Below are 18,485 nucleotides of genomic sequence, written 5' to 3'. Positions count from 1 at the left end.
CCTAGGTGAAAGGTTGCAAGCTGCAAGGTTGACTGCCCATTTCCCTCCATGGAGTCTTTCTGACCCACTGAGTTCCTCCAGCTTTCTGTGAGTTACAACAGGTTGAGGGTTAACTCCACATCCACATCTAAAGTCTTCAATGCAAATAAGGGCAATCGCAATAGTGGGTATGAAGGTGGAGTTATGCCAATTTGGAGAAGGAATTTCATAAAACAGAGAAATCAATGGATATCAGGGATAATGCTAAACTGAAAAGTAAGGCAAGGGTTTAGTGGTAGCCCAGAGGACTGGGAATATTTCAGACCAAGGTTGATTGATTCTTGATTATTCAGGGTATGAAAGGATATGGGGAGAGGCAGGAGATTGGGGCTGAGAGGAAAATGGATCAGCTTTGATGAAATGGCAGAGCAGACTTGATGGGCCAAATGGCCTAATTTGGTTCCTATATCTTATGTTCTTATATTTCAGGAAACAATAGCAAAAAGCTAAGAGCACATAAGAAAAATCATGAGTAAGCATTTATTTTTTTTAATTTATGAAATTATTCGCATAATGAGCCCTTCCAGCCCAATGAGGACACGCCGTCCAGTTACACTATGTGACTAATTAACCTAATGACCCATACATCTTTGGAATGTGGGAGGAAACCAGAGCACCTGGAAGAAACACACCAGTCATGGGGCAAAGATACAAACTCCTTACAGACGGGTCGTTAGAGCTGCAATAGCATTATGCTAACCGATACAGTACCATGCTGTCATCAGAGCTTACATGTACACTGCTGTTCTTTCACCTAAAAGTCCCAGGGCTCCCACCTAAAAACACTGTTGAAGTGGAGATACAAGAGTTTGCAGATACTGGAGTCTGGAGCAACAATCCATCTGCTGAAGGAACTCAGTAGGTCGAGCAGCATCTGTGGGGGAGAAAGGAATTGTTGAACGTTTCGGGCCAAAACCCGGGATCAGGAAGAACTACCTGTACCGTAGAGATTCCTTCTCAACGGTTCGTGCAGGCAGCTCACCACCACCCTCGAGGACAGCTTCAACAGGAATCCAGCATCCATCATTAAGGGCCCTCATCACACAGGCCGTGGTCTCTTCTCATTTGTACCATCAGGGTGGAGGTACAGGAGCCTGAAGACACACACTCAGCATTTTAGGAACAACTTCTTCCCCTTCCGCCATCCGATTTCTGAATGGACCATGAACGCATAAACATGGCCTCATAATTCTTTTTTTGGTTGCTTTATTTATTTATTTTGTTGGGTGTTAACGCAAACGCAACGTTTCACTGTGCACATGATAAACAAACTTGAAGCTTGAATAAACTCGAATCTTATAAAATGTTCATGTCTTCGCACTGTACTGCTGCCACAAAACAATAAGTTTTATGCATCGTGTGAGGGAGAAAGTAGGAAGGAGGATAGGAAACCCGATCCTGATTCTGCTTCTCAATTTAAAAAAATTCCACCACGTAAGTCAGAGATTTCTGAGAGCAACCAATCCCTGAAAGGAAATTTAAAATTACATGCCCTTAATTTCCACTGAGCTAGAACTCATTATCTGTGTAAAACAAACGTGAGTGTTGAAGAGAGTCAGGTGTGTGCTGCCCACTAGCACTAAAATGAGCCTTTTTCCACATCAAACAAAACATTACAATCAAGGCAATTAAAATGCTGCATTGTGTAATGTAATGCTCTGGGAGTCATTTTGCAGTGTTTACATTGCAATGCGCATCTTTACTTCAAATAAAATACTTCACATTAACTTTTCTGAAACAAGGTTTTACTGCACCCAGTTGACACCGAGTAAAAAATTCATGTGCAAACTCTGATGCACTGGAGATGTTTTGTGAAATTAGCTGCATTAAATTGTCTGCTCAGCACTGGGATGGTGTCATGGCTTCTCACAGTGCCAAGTCAGCAGCAAATATTTGAAATAGTACTTTAGCAATTTTGGTTCCTATGTGAGGTCATCCATTTTGAACAAGTAATGCCGAAGTCCAACGAGTCTTACTAGTCTGCACAAGACAGGCATTAAAATGCTCTGGATCCAAATGCAGATTCAGATTCATTTATATATTGTGCAAATATATTTACATATAAAAACATATTTATATATTTGCACATATTGTGCAAAGTCTTAGGCACATGTAAACAAATTCTGTAAATTGAACATGCTTTTAAAACCAATTAAATTAAAAGTTTCTAAATATCAGAAAAAATACGATAAAAAGAAGTAAACCAAAAGAAGTAAGAAACTAAATCAAATCAATATTTGCTGTGACCATCCTTTGCCTTTAAAACGGCATCAATTCTTTTTGGTACACGGCCATGCAGCTTTATAAGAAAACCGGCTGGTAGGTTGTTCCAGGCATCTTGGAGAACTTACCACAGTTCTTCTGCAGACTTTGGCTGTCTCGCTTGCTTCTGTCTCTGGTACATCAAAACATACAGTGAAGTGATGGTGACAGTAAGAAGAAGGCGTGTTCCACGTGGTGAGGGTCCTTAAGGATGGAAGCCACCTTCACTGTCCTCGAAGGTGGGGAGGCTTGTGCTCATGATATGTCATTTGCGTTGATGTCCGACACAACCCAAGGGTGTGCTGGGGGCAGCCCGCAACTGTCACCACACGTTCCGGCTCCAACAGAGCATGCCTATAAGGTTCAGCAAAGCAACAACAACGACAGGACAACAGCAAAACAAGTCCTTTTCCTCCCTCCCACACACCCACCCACCTACACTCAGACAGTCCGCCAATTCCAGGACAGGCCAGCTCCGAGCCTCCACCAGACCAGCAGACTAGCAGACATCAGGCCTCGGACTTCACCAGTGGATTTGCAGACTTTGGCCATCGGTCCTCAACTTCTGAACTTCTGAACGACTTTCAGGTTTCAACCTTTGGTATTGACCCCAGGGCTCACTAATGACAGGAGGCCGGACACTAGGCCTCGAATTCTGAACTTAGTGACTCGCGTACCTTTGACATCACCGGACCTCATTAGTCTTTTTTTGAATATGACCAAAAAAGCTGAGGCATTGTATTGAGAGGACATAACAGTAGATTATTCGGCCCCTCAAGCCTGCCCCACCATGCAGGATGATTATGGTTGAGTGTGGATCTTCAGGCTCTTGTACTTCCTTAACGATGGTAGTACTGTTCCAGATGGTGAAAGTCCTTAATGATAGAAGCCACCTTCACAACCTTTTAACGATGTCTTCAATGGTGGGGAGGCTTGTGTCTGTTTTGGAGAGTTTACAACCCTCTGCAGCTTCTTTCAATCCAATGCATTGGAGCCTCCATACCAAACAGTGTTGCGACCAGTCAGCATGTTCTCCATAGTACAGCTGTAGAAATTTGCTAGAATCTTTGATGACATACCAAATCTTCTCAAACTCCTAATGAAGTATAGCCACTGGAATGCCTTCTTCATGATTGCATCGAAGTGTTGGTCCAAGGATAGGTTCTCTGAGATGTTGACACCCAGGAATTTGAAGCTGCTCACCCTTTCCAGTGCTGACCCCACAATGACAACGTGCGCGTTCTCCTTCCTGAAGTCCACCGTCAATTTCTGGGTCTTTCTGACACTGACAAGGCTGTTGTTGATCTCTCAAGACGTTATGAAACATTTTGAATTGGAGTTCTGCTTCATCGAGCATCTTGCTCCATCTGCCAAAAGCAGAATTTCCCTGTAACCAAGCATCTTAATTCCAATTCCCATTCCCACTCTGACATGACCTCCTCTTGTGCCATGATGAGGCCACCCTCAGGGAAGAGGAGTAACACCTCATATTCCATGTGGGTAGCCTCTAAGCTGATGGAATGAACATCAATTTCTCCTTCCATTAATTTTTTCCCCTATTCTTCTATTCCCCACTCTGATCTCTTATCTTTTCTCACCTCCCCCTGATGCTCCTCCTTCTTCCGTTTCTCCCAAGGTCCACTCTCCTGTCCTGTCAGTCTTCTTCTTTTCCAGCACTCTGCATTTTCCATCAATCGCCTCCCAGCTTCTTACTTCAACCTCCCTCCCCAAACCACCTGGCTTCTCCTATCACCTTCTAGCTATTCTCCTTCTCCTCTCCCAACTTTTTTATTCTGGTGTCTTCCTCCCTCCTTTTCAGTCCTGAAGAAGGAAGGGTCTTGGCTTGAAATTACCTGACCTGCTGAGTTCCTCCAGCATTTTATGTGTGTTGTTTTGGATTTCCAGCATCTGCAGATGTTTTTGTGATTATGAGACACTTTTTTTTAGCCAAAGGGACTATATGGTTTTGTAGTGCTCTATGCCCTACGTTCTATGGATTAGATTGGGCCACCTGCTACAATATCTCCTTCTTTGGCTAGGTGTGAAAATAATTGGGTGGAGATATTTCACCTCTACCAAAAGAGGTGAAAGGTGCTCCTTCCCTCTGTTAGCCTGCAGGTCACCCTTGGGCAAGGTGTAGCACCTGCTTAGCCCCAAGATCAGAGTCACGTAAGGCCATGGGAGCAGGTGGTGGATGGTCATACGAGCAGCCGGTGCATATCACAAGTCCTGGTAATGCGACCACTGACACCAGAGAGACAATCTCTGAAGAGTATTGGTAACAGCTGGGGTCACCCATCTTGTAAAGACACTGCCCTGAAGAAGGCAATGGCAAACCACTTCTGTAAAAGAATTTCCCAACAAATATTGCATTCAGTTCTGGTCGCCTCATTATAGGGAGGACATGGAGCTTTAGAGAGGGTGCAGGGGAGATTCACCAGGATGCTGCGTGGATTAAAGAACATGTCTTATGTGGAATGGTCGATTGAGCTCTGGCTTTTCTCTTTGGACTGACGGTGAATGAGAAGCAACTTGATAGAGACGTATACGACTATGAGAGGCATGGATAGGATGGACAGCCAGAGCCTCTCCCCCAGGGTGGCGGTGGCCAGCGTCAGAGGGCATCAGCTTAAGGGGAGTGGAGGAGCGTTTAGCAAAGATGTCAAAGGGTGCCTTTACCAGAAAGTGGGAAGAGCCTGGAATGCTCTGCTGGGAGTGGTAGTAGAGGCAGATACATTAGAGTCAGTGAAATGTAGAATCACAGAACAGTACAGCACAGTACAGGCCCTTCAGCCCACGATATCGTGCTGACCTTTCAACGTACTCCTAGTCCATCTCTCCTACATAGATCTCCATTTGTCTATCATCCATGTGCCTATCTAAGCGTCTCTTAAACTTCTCCCAATGTAAAAAAATACCTCTGATACCCCCCTTTACTTTCCTCCAAGCACATTAAAATTATACCTTCTTATTTGTATAAGATATTTAAGAGATTCTTAGAAAGACAAATGGATGAAAGAAAAATGTAGGGTTAGGGCTATGTACTGTAGGAGGAAGAGTTTAGATTGATTAACAAAGGCATCTGCTAGTCTTGCGAGACCATGGATCTGCGCCTGGAAAGTCTTCACTCTCCAGGGCGCAGGCCTGGGCAAGGTTGTATGGAAGACCAGCAGCTGCCCATGCTGCAAGTCTCCCCTCTCCACGACACCAATGTTGTCCAAGGGAAGGGCATTAGGACCCATACAGCTTGGCACCAGTGTCGTCGCAGAGCAATGTGTGATTAAGTGCCTTGCTCAAGGACACAACACGTTGCCTCGGCTGGGGCTCGAACTCACGACCTTCAGGTCGCTAGTCCAATGCCTTAACCACTTGGCCACGTGCTCACATGATTGATTATGGAGTATATTAACATTGTGGGCTGAAGGGCCTGTGTGCACTGTAACATGTTGAAATGTTGAAGGAACTCAGCAAATCAGGCAGCATCTATAGGGAGGAGTAAATAGTCAATGTTTTGTGCCTAGATGAAGTTCCAGCACAGAAGTGTAGTGGTTAGCACAATGCTTTATAGAACCAGCGACCCGGGTTCAATTCCTGCCACTGTTGTGAGGAGTTTGTACATTCTCCCCATAACTGCAGTGCGCTTCCTCCAGATGCTCCAGTTTCCTCCCACAGGCCAAGGACATACAGGTTGGTAGGTTAATTGGTTAATTTACAAACTCGCTCTCCATTCCATGTTGACAAACACAGTACCATGCAAAAGTCTTAGGCACCGTAGCTATATATATATATATTCTGACAATATTCTGATTGGAGGGAGGAGAAGATGGCGGCACGACACAGCGCGCGCGGCCGTTCCGAATGATATCGTATGTGTTAACTAGGGGCCATGCGCAATCCTGATTTGATGGAGATAGACGTGAGAAGCACGGAGGAACACCTGGAGGAACTTCTGAAACGCCCGGTTCGCTGCCACTGCTACTGTGCGATCGAGAATCTCTGGAGGGGAAAGCCCCAAATCCTCGGCTTTGCCTATTGCCTGTTGCCGGGGCCAGGGTGAAGCGCTCGGCAGAGATGGTGCTCAGTGCTCGGTGTCGGAGGGCTAGTCGGAGGCTCGGAGTTTTCAGATGTACTCAAGAGTCGGCTGTGGTCGGGTGCTTCCAGGATGCTGCATCGGCAAGTTTGCGGCGCTGGAGGTTCATGGCAGGGAGAATTTTTTTTTCCTTCCTTCCACCGTCTGCATGAGATGATGGGACTTTCGAGAGACTTTGAGACTTCTTACCGTGCCCATGTTCTGTTCTTTATCAAATTACCATACTGCTATCCACTGTTGTAACTATATGTTATAATTATGTGGTTTTTGTCAGTTTTTCAGTCGGTTTGTCTTGTGTTTCTGTGATATCATTCTGGAGAAACATTGTATCATTTCTTAATGCATGCATTACTAAATGACAATAAAAGAGGACTGCGTGTCCTCAGAATCTAATCTAATCTAAATGTCTGAGACTTTTGCACAGTACTATAAATAAATGAAGTCCTCATGAAGAGTCTCAGCCCAAAACATCAATAGTTGATTCCTCTCCACAAATGCTGCCAGACCTGATGAGTTCCTCCAGTATTTTGTGTGTGTTTCTCTGGATTTGCACCATCCACATGCAGAATCTCGTGTTTGCTGCTTTATATGTGGAGAAAATGACCGCTCACCTTAAGACCCTGAATGGGCTGAGGGTCTGAGCTGGACTGAACAGGCCAGCCGATGTGCTCTGCTGCACAATGCCGACTTCAGATTACACATGAGAGGGAGGATGGCCTAGGTGATGGGCTGTCTTTGCAACAGCACTCGGGCCAGATCAGCCTCTTAGACCCCCAGGTAGCAAAGGGCATCCCTTTCACACTCTCGTGCAGGCTTCCTGAAGTGCAAAAAATGCCATTTTCCTGAGCTGTAATGGTTATGATTATTAGGCGCTGATGCCTCTATACATCATCCGCACCTCCTGCTGAGGATGATGGAAGTGTCTCTTGTCAGGCTAATCAAGTGACAGGCAAGAGCTGGTGACCTTCTCTGGTCACTCCTCTCGCTTTGTGGGTATACTCGGAAAATCAAACGTGAGGAATTGAAGATCTTTGACAAAGCTTTCTTTCACGTTCGGAGTACTTTTCTCTCTCTGCTGCCAAGTTCCTTGAATAGATTACTTGAACAGATTCTCCCACACCAGGAATCCAGTTTTCTTTCCACGACGATCTGTCATGTGCTGATGTGTGCTGACACAGTGCTGTCTCGGCTAAGAGAGGTCAACTTGCTGCTTATCCTATGACTGATTTTAATGAAGGCCCCATTGCATTGACAGGTCTGTTGGCTACTGTCCACCACAAACACAAGTGTATCTCCAGAACCACAATCCCAGTGCTCTTGGAACCAGGAAAAGTGCCTCTGTTACATTTACCATTCTGCTTCATAGAAAGTAGATTTCACCTCCCTACAGGAAAGATATCAATAAGATTGAAAGAGTGCAGAGAAAATTTACAAGGATGTTGCTGAGCCTTTAGGACATGAGTTAAAGAGTAAGATTGAAAAGGTTAGGACTATATTCCTTGGGGCGTAAGCGAATGAGGGGATATTTGATAGAGGTATGCAAAATTATAAGGGCTATAAGACAATAAGACCATAAGACCTTAAGATATGGGAGCAGAATTAGGCCATTCAGCCCATCGAGTCTGCTCTACTATTCCATAATGGCTGAGGCCAGATCCCACTCAACCCCATACACTTGCCCTCTCGCCATATCCTTTGATGCCCTGACTGACCAGGAAACAATCAACTTCTACTTTAAATGTACCCACGGACCTGGCCTCCACCGTTGTCTGAGGCAGAGCATTCCACAGATTCACTACTCTCTGGCTAAAAAAAGGTTTCTTCTTACATCTGTCCTTAAGGGTCACCTGTCAGTTCTGAGGGAGTGCCCTCTAGTTCTGGACACCCCCACCATAGGAAACATCCTCTCCACATCCACCCTATCTCGTCCTTCCAACATTCAGTTGGTTTCAATGAGATCCCCCCGCATTCTGCTAAATCTCAGTGAGTACAGTCCCAAAGCTGTCAAATGCTCCTCATATGTTAACCCCTTCACTCCCAGAATCATCCTCGTGAACCTCCTCTGGACTCTCTCCAATGACAACACATCCTTTCTGAGATACGGAGCACAAAACTATTGACAATACTCCAAGTGTGGCCTGACTAGTGTCTTATAAAGCCTCAGCATTATCTCCTTGCTTTTATACTCCTGTTTGAGTACTGTTGGGGGGGACAGCTTACCCGGGGGAAGCGACAGTGGCCGTGCCTCCGGCACAGAGTCCGGCCCTGTAGCTCAGAAGGGTAGGGCAAGGAAGAGGAGGGCAGTTGTGATAGGGGACTGGATAGTAAGGGGGTCAGATAGGCGATTCTGTGGACGCAGTCCAGAGACCCGGATGGTAGTTTGCCTCCCTGGTGCCAGGGTCCGGGATATTTCTGATCGTGTCCAAGATATCCTGAAGTGGGAGGGTGAGGAGCCAGAGGTCGTGGTACATATAGGTACCAATGACATAGGTAGGAAAAGAGATGAGGTCCTGAAAGGAGAATATAGGGAGCTAGGAAGGGAGTTGAGAAAAAGGACCGCAAAGGTAGTAATCTCGGGATTACTGCCTGTGCCACGTGACAGTGAGAGTAGGAATGAGATGAAGTGGAGGATAAATGCGTGGCTGAGGGATTGGAGCAGGGGGCAGGGATTCAAGTTTTTGGATCATTGGGACCTCTTTTGGCGCAGGCGTGACCTGTACAAAAAGGACGGGTTACACTTGAATCCTAGGGGGACCAATATCCTGGCAGGGAGATTAGCGAGGGCTACTGAGGTGACTTTAAACTAGAATGGTTGGGGGGTGGGAATCAAATTAAAGAGGCTAGCCGTGAGGAGGTTAGTTCACTACAGGGGGATGGGAACCAGTGCAGAGAGGCAGAGGGGTGCAAAGTGAGGGTAGAAACTAAAAGTACTATGGAGAAAAGTAAAAGTGGCAGGCCGACAAATCCAGGGCAAGCATCAAAAAGGGCCACTTTTCAGCATAATTGTATAAGGGCTAATAGAGTTGTAAAAGAGCGCCTGAAGGCTTTGTGTGTCAATGCAAGGAGCATTCGTAATAAGGTGGATGAATTGAAAGTGCAGATTGTTATTAATGATTATGATATAGTTGGGATCACCGAGACATGGCTCCAGGGTGACCAGGGATGGGAGCTCAACGTTCAGGGATATTCAATATTCAGGAGGGATAGACATGAAGGAAGGGGAGGTGGGGTGGCGTTGCTGGTTAAAGAGGAGATTAACGCAATAGAAAGGAAGGACATAAGCCGGGAAGATGTGGAATCGATATGGGTAGAGCTGCGTAACACTAAGGGGCAGAAGACGCTGGTGGGTGTTGTGTACAGGCCACCTAACAGTAGTAGTGAGGTCGGAGATGGTATTAAACAGGAAATTAGAAATGTGTGCAATAAAGGAACAGCAGTTATAATGGGTGACTTCAATCTACATGTAGATTGGGTGAACCAAATTGGTAAAGGTGCTGAGGAAGAGGATTTCTTGGAATGTATGCGGGATGGTTTTTTGAACCAACATGTCGAGGAACCAACTAGAGAGCAGGCTATTCTGGACTGGGTTTTGAGCAATGAGGAAGGGTTAATTAGCAATCTTGTCGTGAGAGGCCCCTTGGGTAAGAGTGACCATAATATGGTGGAATTCTTCATTAAGATGGAGAGTGACATAGTTAATTCAGAAACAAAGGTTCTGAACTTAAAGAGGGGTAACTTTGAAGGTATGAGACATGAATTAGCTAAGATAGACTGGCAAATGACACTTAAAGGATTGACGGTGGATATGCAATGGCAAGCATTTAAAGGTTGCATGGATGAACTACAACAATTGTTCATCCCAGTTTGGCAAAAGAATAAATCAAGGAAGGTAGTGCACCCGTGGCTGACAAGAGAAATTAGGGATAGTATCAATTCCAAAGAAGAAGCATACAAATTAGCCAGAGAAAGTGGCTCACCTGAGGACTGGGAGAAATTCAGAGTTCAGCAGAGGAGGACAAAGGGCTTAATTAGGAAGGGGAAAAAAGATTATGAGAGAAAACTGGCAGGGAACATAAAAACGGACTGTAAAAGCTTTTATAGATATGTAAAAAGGAAAAGACTGGTAAAGACAAATGTAGGTCCCCTGCAGACAGGAACAGGTGAATTAATTATGGGGAGCAAGGACATGGCAGACCAATTGAATAATTACTTTGGTTCTGTCTTCACTAAAGAGGACATAAATAATCTTCCAGAAATAGTAGGGGACAGAGGGTCCAGTGAGATGGAGGAACTGAGCGAAATACATGTTAGTAGGGAAGTGGTGTTAGGTAAATTGAAGGGATTGAAGGCAGATAAATCCCCAGGGCCAGATGGTCTGCATCCCAGGGTGCTTAAGGAAGTAGCCCAAGAAATAGTGGATGCATTAGTGATAATTTTTCAAAACTCGTTAGATTCTGGACTAGTTCCTGAGGATTGGAGGGTGGCTAATGTAACTCCACTTTTTAAAAAAGGAGGGAGAGAGAAACCGGGGAATTATAGACCGGTTAGCCTAACGTCGATGGTGGGGAAACTGCTGGAGTCAGTTATCAAGGATGTGATAACAGCACATTTGGAAAGCGGTGAAATGATCGGACAAAGTCAGCATGGATTTGTGAAAGGAAAATCATGTCTGACGAATCTCATAGAATTTTTTGAGGATGTAACTAGTAGAGTGGATAGGGGAGAACCAGTGGATGTGGTATATTTGGATTTTCAGAAGGCTTTTGACAAGGTCCCACACAGGAGATTAGTGTGCAAACTTAAAGCACATGGTATTGGGGGTAAGGTATTGGTGTGGGTGGAGAGTTGGTTAGCAGACAGGAAGCAAAGTGTGGGAATAAACGGGACCTTTACAGAATGGCAGGCGGTGACTAGTGGGGTACCGCAAGGCTCAGTGCTGGGACCCCAGTTGTTTACAATATATATTAATGACTTGGATGAGGGAATTAAATGCAGCATCTCCAAGTTTGCGGATGACACGAAGCTGGGTGGCAGTGTTAGCTGTGAGGAGGATGCTAAGAGGATGCAGGGTGACTTGGATAGGTTGGGTGAGTGGGCAAATTCATGGCAGATGCAATTTAATGTGGATAAATGTGAAGTTATCCACTTTGGTGGCAAAAATAGGAAAACAGATTATTATCTGAATGGTGGCCAATTAGGAAAAGGGGAGGTGCAACGAGACCTGGGTGTCATTATACACCAGTCATTGAAAGTGGGCATGCAGGTACAGCAGGCGATGAAAAAGGCGAATGGTATGCTGGCATTTATAGCAAGAGGATTCGAGTACAGGAGCAGGGAGGTACTACTGCAGTTGTACAAGGCCTTGGTGAGACCACACCTGGAGTATTGTGTGCAGTTTTGGTCCCCTAATCTGAGGAAAGACATCCTTGCCATAGAGGGAGTACAAAGAAGGTTCACCAGATTGATTCCTGGGATGGCAGGACTTTCATATGAAGAAAGACTGGATGAACTGGGCTTGTACTCGTTGGAATTTAGAAGATTGAGGGGGGATCTGATTGAAACGTATAAGATCCTAAAGGGATTGGACAGGCTAGATGCAGGAAGATTGTTCCCGATGTTGGGGAAGTCCAGAACGAGGGGTCACAGTTTGAGGATAGAGGGGAAGCCTTTTAGGACCGAGATTAGGAAAAACTTCTTCACACAGAGAGTGGTGAATCTGTGGAATTCTCTGCCACAGGAAACAGTTGAGGCCAGTTCATTGGCTATATTTAAGAGGGAGTTAGATATGGCCCTTGTGGCTACGGGGGTCAGGGGGTATGGAGGGAAGGCTGGGGCGGGGTTCTGAGTTGGATGATCAGCCATGATCATAATAAATGGCGGTGCAGGCTCGAAGGGCCGAATGGCCTACTCCTGCACCTATTTTCTATGTTTCTATGTTTCTATATTCTATTCCCCTTGAAATAAATGCCAACATTGCATTTACTTTCTTTACCACAGATTCAACCTGTAAATTAACCTTCTGGGAGTTTTACACGAGAACTGCTAAGCCTCTCTGCACCTCTGATGTTTGAACCTTCTTCCCATTTAGATAATAGTCTGCACTATTGTTCCTTTTAACAAAATGGATTCTCATACATTTCCCAACATTGTATTCCATCTGCCACTTTTTTGCCCACTAGATAGGGTAATAATACTAATAGCTGACTCAGAAACAAAACTTCAAGAACTACTCGCTATAGTGGCAGCAGAAAGTAATCGCAGAGGCCTCTCAATCAACACCAAGAAGACAGAACTCATGGTCATCTCCAGAAAGACAAACATCTCACAATGTGTGATCACGTTCGGAAATACAAACATCAAACAAGTCAACAAATTCAAATATCTTGGCAGCCTAATAACAAGTGATGGCAGGTGTGACACAGATATCAAATACAAAATAGCAATGGTGAAAGCAGCTTTTCAAAAAATGAAGACCATATTAGCAGACAGAAAGATGAGCACATACACTAAAAACAGAATACTGCAGTGCTACATTTATTCCATCCTGACTTATGGAAGTGAATGCTGGACCATTTCTCCAGCAATGGAAAAGAGACTAAAAGCAGCTGAATTATGGTTCTACAGGAGAATGTTAAAAATATCATGGACCACACACACATCAAATGAAGAAGTTCTCAGAAGAGCCCAAGCAGTTCGATCACTCGTACCAACAATAAGAGAAAGACAACTCAGATTCCTAGGACACATCATGCGGAAAGATGAACTGGAAAAACTCATACTCTCTGGAAAGATTGAGGGGAGTAAACCCAGAGGAAGACCTCGGCTTATGTACATCAAAAGCATAGCCAGGTGGCTACACATCGAGGAAATGGAAGTCATCCAAAAAACGAAGAATAGATCTATATGGAAAACCATGGTCACCAAAGTCCGCATCGGATATGGTACCTAGACAGACAGACAGATTGGGTAAATACAAGCAGGCTTTTTCCATGGAGATTGAGTGAGATGAGAACTAGAAGTCTTTGGTTAGTGGTGAAAGGTGAAATATTTAAGGGCAACATGAGGGGGAAATTCTTCACTCAGAAGGTGGTGAGAGTGTGGAACAAGCTGCATTCAAACAATAGTTTTCACTGCATATTTTGATATTTCAATGTTACTGGACATATGATAAAGCTAATCTCTATTTTTTTGTGTTCACCCATCTTTCCAACGGCCACACTTTAAGTTGTTTAGCCTTGACCTCCCACCAGAGAATAGATTCTTCTAATATCTTGTACCAGCAGTATTCCATAGTCACAGACTCAGACAGCACAGACACAGGCCCTTCAGCCCATTGAATCTGCTGGAGCCCTCAACCACTCATTTACACTATTCCTACATAAATGTAATTTGTCCTCCTCACATTTTTGTCAGGCTCCTCCCAGAATCTGCTGCTTGCCTACACACTTACACACTACGGGCAATTGAACTGCCAAACCACACATCTTTGGGATGTCGGAATAAATCAGAACACTCAGAGGAAACTCACATAGTCACGAAGAGAAAGAAAAAAATGAAAAAGGTGAGCTTTATTGGTCCCATGTGCACCAAAATATGAGGTTGAATGTGTCATTTTGTGTCAAATTAAACAGCGAGGATTGTGCTGGGGGCAGCCACAACTGTAGCCACACTTCCAGCAGCGACACAGCATGCCTACAATTCACTAACTCCGACCCATACGTCATTGGAATGTGAGAGGAAACCCACACAGTCATGGGGAGAACATACAAACTTCTTACAGGCAGCAGCGAGAATTGAACCGTGACATTATGACTGGCACTGTAAAGCATTAATCTATCCACAATGATAGCATGATGCCGTGAAACTGCACAGACAGCACCCCAGCTCAAGGAGTCAGTGGCTCTATTAACTTTGCCACTGCGCTGTCTAGTTTTCAAATACCCTTTAGAAACAATCGAATTCCAAATCTGCATTATTAAAACAATTGACTTATTGGGGCAGTTTACAAACACTTTCTTCCCCATTTGGACAACCCTTTTGCATTTTAAATTTACCATTTTCCAAGGATTCATCCTTTTTGTAAATCAAGGATTGCATGTGCTGTTGAATTCTTTTCTTTCTATTGATTTTATTTATTTATCAAGATACAGTACAACACGGAACAGGCCCTTCTGGACCTTTGAGCCGTGCTGCCCAGCAATCCTCCAATTTAACTCCAGCCTAATCACAGGACAATTTGCAATGACCAATTAACCTACCAACCGGTACATCTTTGGACTGTGGAAGGAAACTGGAGCACCGAGAGGAAACCTGTGGTCACAGGGAGAACGTATAAACCCCTTACAGGCAGCAGTGGGAATCGAACCCTTGCTGATGGTACCGTAAAGTGCCCTGCTAACCACTACGTGACTGTGCTCTTCTCTCCTGAAGGGACTTGATTCCTCTCTCTGACAGTCTGTTTCACATTAGCTGTCTATATGGGCTTCTGTTTCTCGGCTTGCTTATGGCCAGGTATCTAACAATGACTATAAACACAAGAGATTCTGCAGGTGCTGGAAATCTTTGATTTGCTATTAAGCACAGATGTTGGCTAACAATATGTTTTATTATATGATAAGGATTTTTTCCTTTTCTCTTTTCTTTAACCAAACAGCTGTTTTTTTCTGGTAGTGGGTCTAGATTTTTTTTGTATAATAAAAGTATATCTTCTCAATATTATGTTTAAATTTAATGTATACAGATATGGGGTAATGAAACTATATTTGTGATTCCAATATATTGTAATCGATATATGTTATAAATCTTACTGTACTCTGTATTCTTTTATGTAAGAAATCAATAAAAATATTGAAAAAGAGAAAAGGAAATCTTGAACACACATCACCAGAGGAACTCAGCAAGCCAGGCAGCATCTAGGGAGGAATAAACAGCTGATGTGTCGTGTCGAGACCCTTCCTCAGGACTCTGATGAAAGGTTCAACAATCTGACGCATTTACTAACTTTCATCTCCTGTGGACTCGCGTTCAAGGACTCTAAAACTCGTATTTTCAGTATTATTTATTTACTTACTGTATGTTTTTATTTGCACAGATAGTCTTCTTTTGCACATTGGTTGTTGTTCTGTCTTTGTGTATAGTTTTTCATTGATTCGATTCTATTTCTCTGTTTTTCCTGCAAGACAGTGAATCTCAGTGTAGTAAATGGTGACATACAAGTACTTTGAACTTTGAACTTTGAATGCATTGCTTCCAGGATGAGACTCCCTCTACTGGCCAGATAGGAAATGGCATCACGTGTCCCAGGTCACCACATCCAGAACAGGTAAGCCACCTGTCTTCTAATCTTAAACATACAACACATCAAGAATATAGAGGCCACTATTTGAAGCAGCAGGAAGGAAGGGGTGAAATCTAAACATTTATTCCCGCCATAGTGTCTGCCATATATAAAGTGCACAATTATTATAAATGGCACATAGTTATTCCTCCAGGCTACGCAGGCAGCACCTCCCTGACTTGTGACTTCAAGTACCAGGAGGGCAATAGTTTCAGGTGCATGGGAGCACCATCACTTCAAAATTCAAGGTTCAAGATTCAAAGTTGTTGAATGTCATTTCCAGTACAGGAGTGTAAAGGAGAACGAAATAATTGTTACTCCAGATCTGATGCAGCACAAAATACCACAATAAAGATAAAGAACACAGTAAAAAAAATGCACAATAAGATAGCTTATATACATAGATTGTTGGCGCGTGGCCAAGTGGTTAAGGTGTCAGTCTAGTGATCTGAAGGTCACTAGTTCGAGCCCCAGCCGAGGCAACGTGTTGTGTCCTTGAGCAAGGCACTTAACCACACATTGCTCTGCGACGACACCAGTGCCAAGCTGTATCGGCCCTAGTGCCCTTCCCTTGGACAACATCAGTGGCGTGGAGAGGGAGACTTGCAGCATGGGCAACTGCCGGTCTTCCATACAACCTTCCAAGGCGCAAATCCATGGTTTCAGGAGACTAACGGATGCCTATATATACATAGATTATTTGTCTGTCTCTAAAGTGACGCTAGGCACAAGAGTGTCGACAGGAAATGATAAAGTAGTGGTGGTTGAGGGTGTGGAGGGGTGGGTTAGTGGGTGGAGGTGTTGATCAGCCTTGCTGCTTGGGGAAAGTAACTGTTTTTGAGTCTGGTGGTCCTGGTGTGGATGCTACATAGCCTCCTCTCTAATGGGAGTGGGACAAACAGTCCATGAGCAGGGTGGATGGGATCCTTCATGCTGATACTGGACCTTTTCTGATATGTTTATGTATATATGTCCTTGATGGTGGGAGGCCAGTGCCAGTGATGCATTGGGCAGTCTTGACCACCCACCATAGAGCCTTCCAGTCCGCCACAGTGCAGTGTCTGTACCATGCAGTGACGCCACTTGTTAGGATGCTCTCCACTGTGCAGCTGCAGAATGACAAGAGTATAGTCCCACTCTCTTCAGCCTCCTCAGAAAGCAGAGGCATTGATAAGCTATCCTGACTCTGTAGGATGTGGTTGGGGACCATGAGACTTCCAATCTGTACACCATCCCACCTTGGAAATAAGTCAAGAAGACAACATTCATCATCAGACTATAAGGCACAGGAGCAAAATTAGGCTATTCAGCCCATCGCATCTGCTCTGTCATTCAATCATGGCTGAATTAATTTTCCTCTCAACCATATTTTGCTGCCTTCTCCCCATAACCTTGAACACCCTTACTAATCAAGAACTTATCAACTTCCGTTTTAAATATACCCGATGATTTGGCCGCCACTGAATAGAAGGATGTCATTTCAGAACAGAGGTGTGGAAGAATTTCTTTAGCTGGAGTGTGGTGAATCTGTGGAATTAATTGCCACAGAGGGCTGTGAAGACCAAGTCATTGAGAATATTTAACCCAGAGTGTGGTGGATATGTGGAATGCTCTGCCCCAGAAGGCAGAGGAGGCCAAGCCTCTGGATGCTTTCAAGAAAGAGATGGATAGAGCTCTTAAAGATAGTGAAATCAAAGGTTATGGGGATAAGGCAGGAACTGGATACTGATTGTGGATGATCAGCCATGATCACAGTGCTGGTTCGAAGGGCCGAATGGCCTACTCCTGCACCTATTGTCTATTAAAATGGAGATTGATAGTTCTGGATTAGTAACTTCCATTACTCATAGAAACAAGCTTTAAACAAGATTTTAAAGAATGTCGAACATAGACCCTGAAACAGCATTGCATAGTACAGGCCCCTTGGCTGACAATGTTGAGTCAAACTTTTAACCTACTCACTACAAGATTATCTAACCCTTCCCTCCCACACAGTCCTCCATTTTTCTTTCATCCATGTGCCTATCTAAGAGACTCTTAAATGGCCCCAATAATCTGCCTCTACCACCACCACGTTCCATGCACCTACCACTCTGTGTAACCTCTGACATCACCCCCCCAATAATTTTCTTCAGTATTATGCCCACCTGGTATTAGCCACCTCCACCCTGAGAAAAATTCTCTGGCTGGCCACTCGATCAATGCCTCTTGTCATCTTGTCAACCTCTGTCAAGTCACCTCTCATCCTTGTTTACTCCAAAGAAAAAGCCCTATCTCACTCAACCTATCCTTATAAGACATGCTCTCTAATTCACGCAGCATCTTGGTAAATCTCATCCGCACCCTCTCTATAACTTCCACATCATTCCTTTAATGGTTAATTCAGTTTGCAATAACTGACCAATTGAAACCTGGAACATTTTAACTAGATTCACTTTTGTGGTGTAGGCATTTTTTTTTCCTGGACCATGACTGCTCCTTTGCTTGTCTGGTAGAATTTGAAGAAAACATTGAAATCCCCAAACTAAGCCTGTTCCTTTCTTCAGATTTTGATGTTCGTTGTGAAATGTCATATTTAGCAACCTTTGGCTGCTGGGCTCAATTAGTTGCCATGCCCATCTTGCTTCAGTTGGCAGAACTCGGGCTCTGTTCTCCCTGAGAAGGGACGGCGTGCTCCCTCGCGATCCTCAGAACTCAACTGGTCAACGAGAATCTTCCAGCGTCCCCTGCGTCCTCCATTTCTCATACCTCAGTGAG

Source organism: Mobula birostris, chromosome 22 (genome assembly GCF_030028105.1).
Source record: "Mobula birostris isolate sMobBir1 chromosome 22, sMobBir1.hap1, whole genome shotgun sequence".
Taxonomy (NCBI): Eukaryota; Metazoa; Chordata; class Chondrichthyes; order Myliobatiformes; family Myliobatidae; genus Mobula; species Mobula birostris.
Note: the sequence above shows the minus strand (reverse complement) of the source record.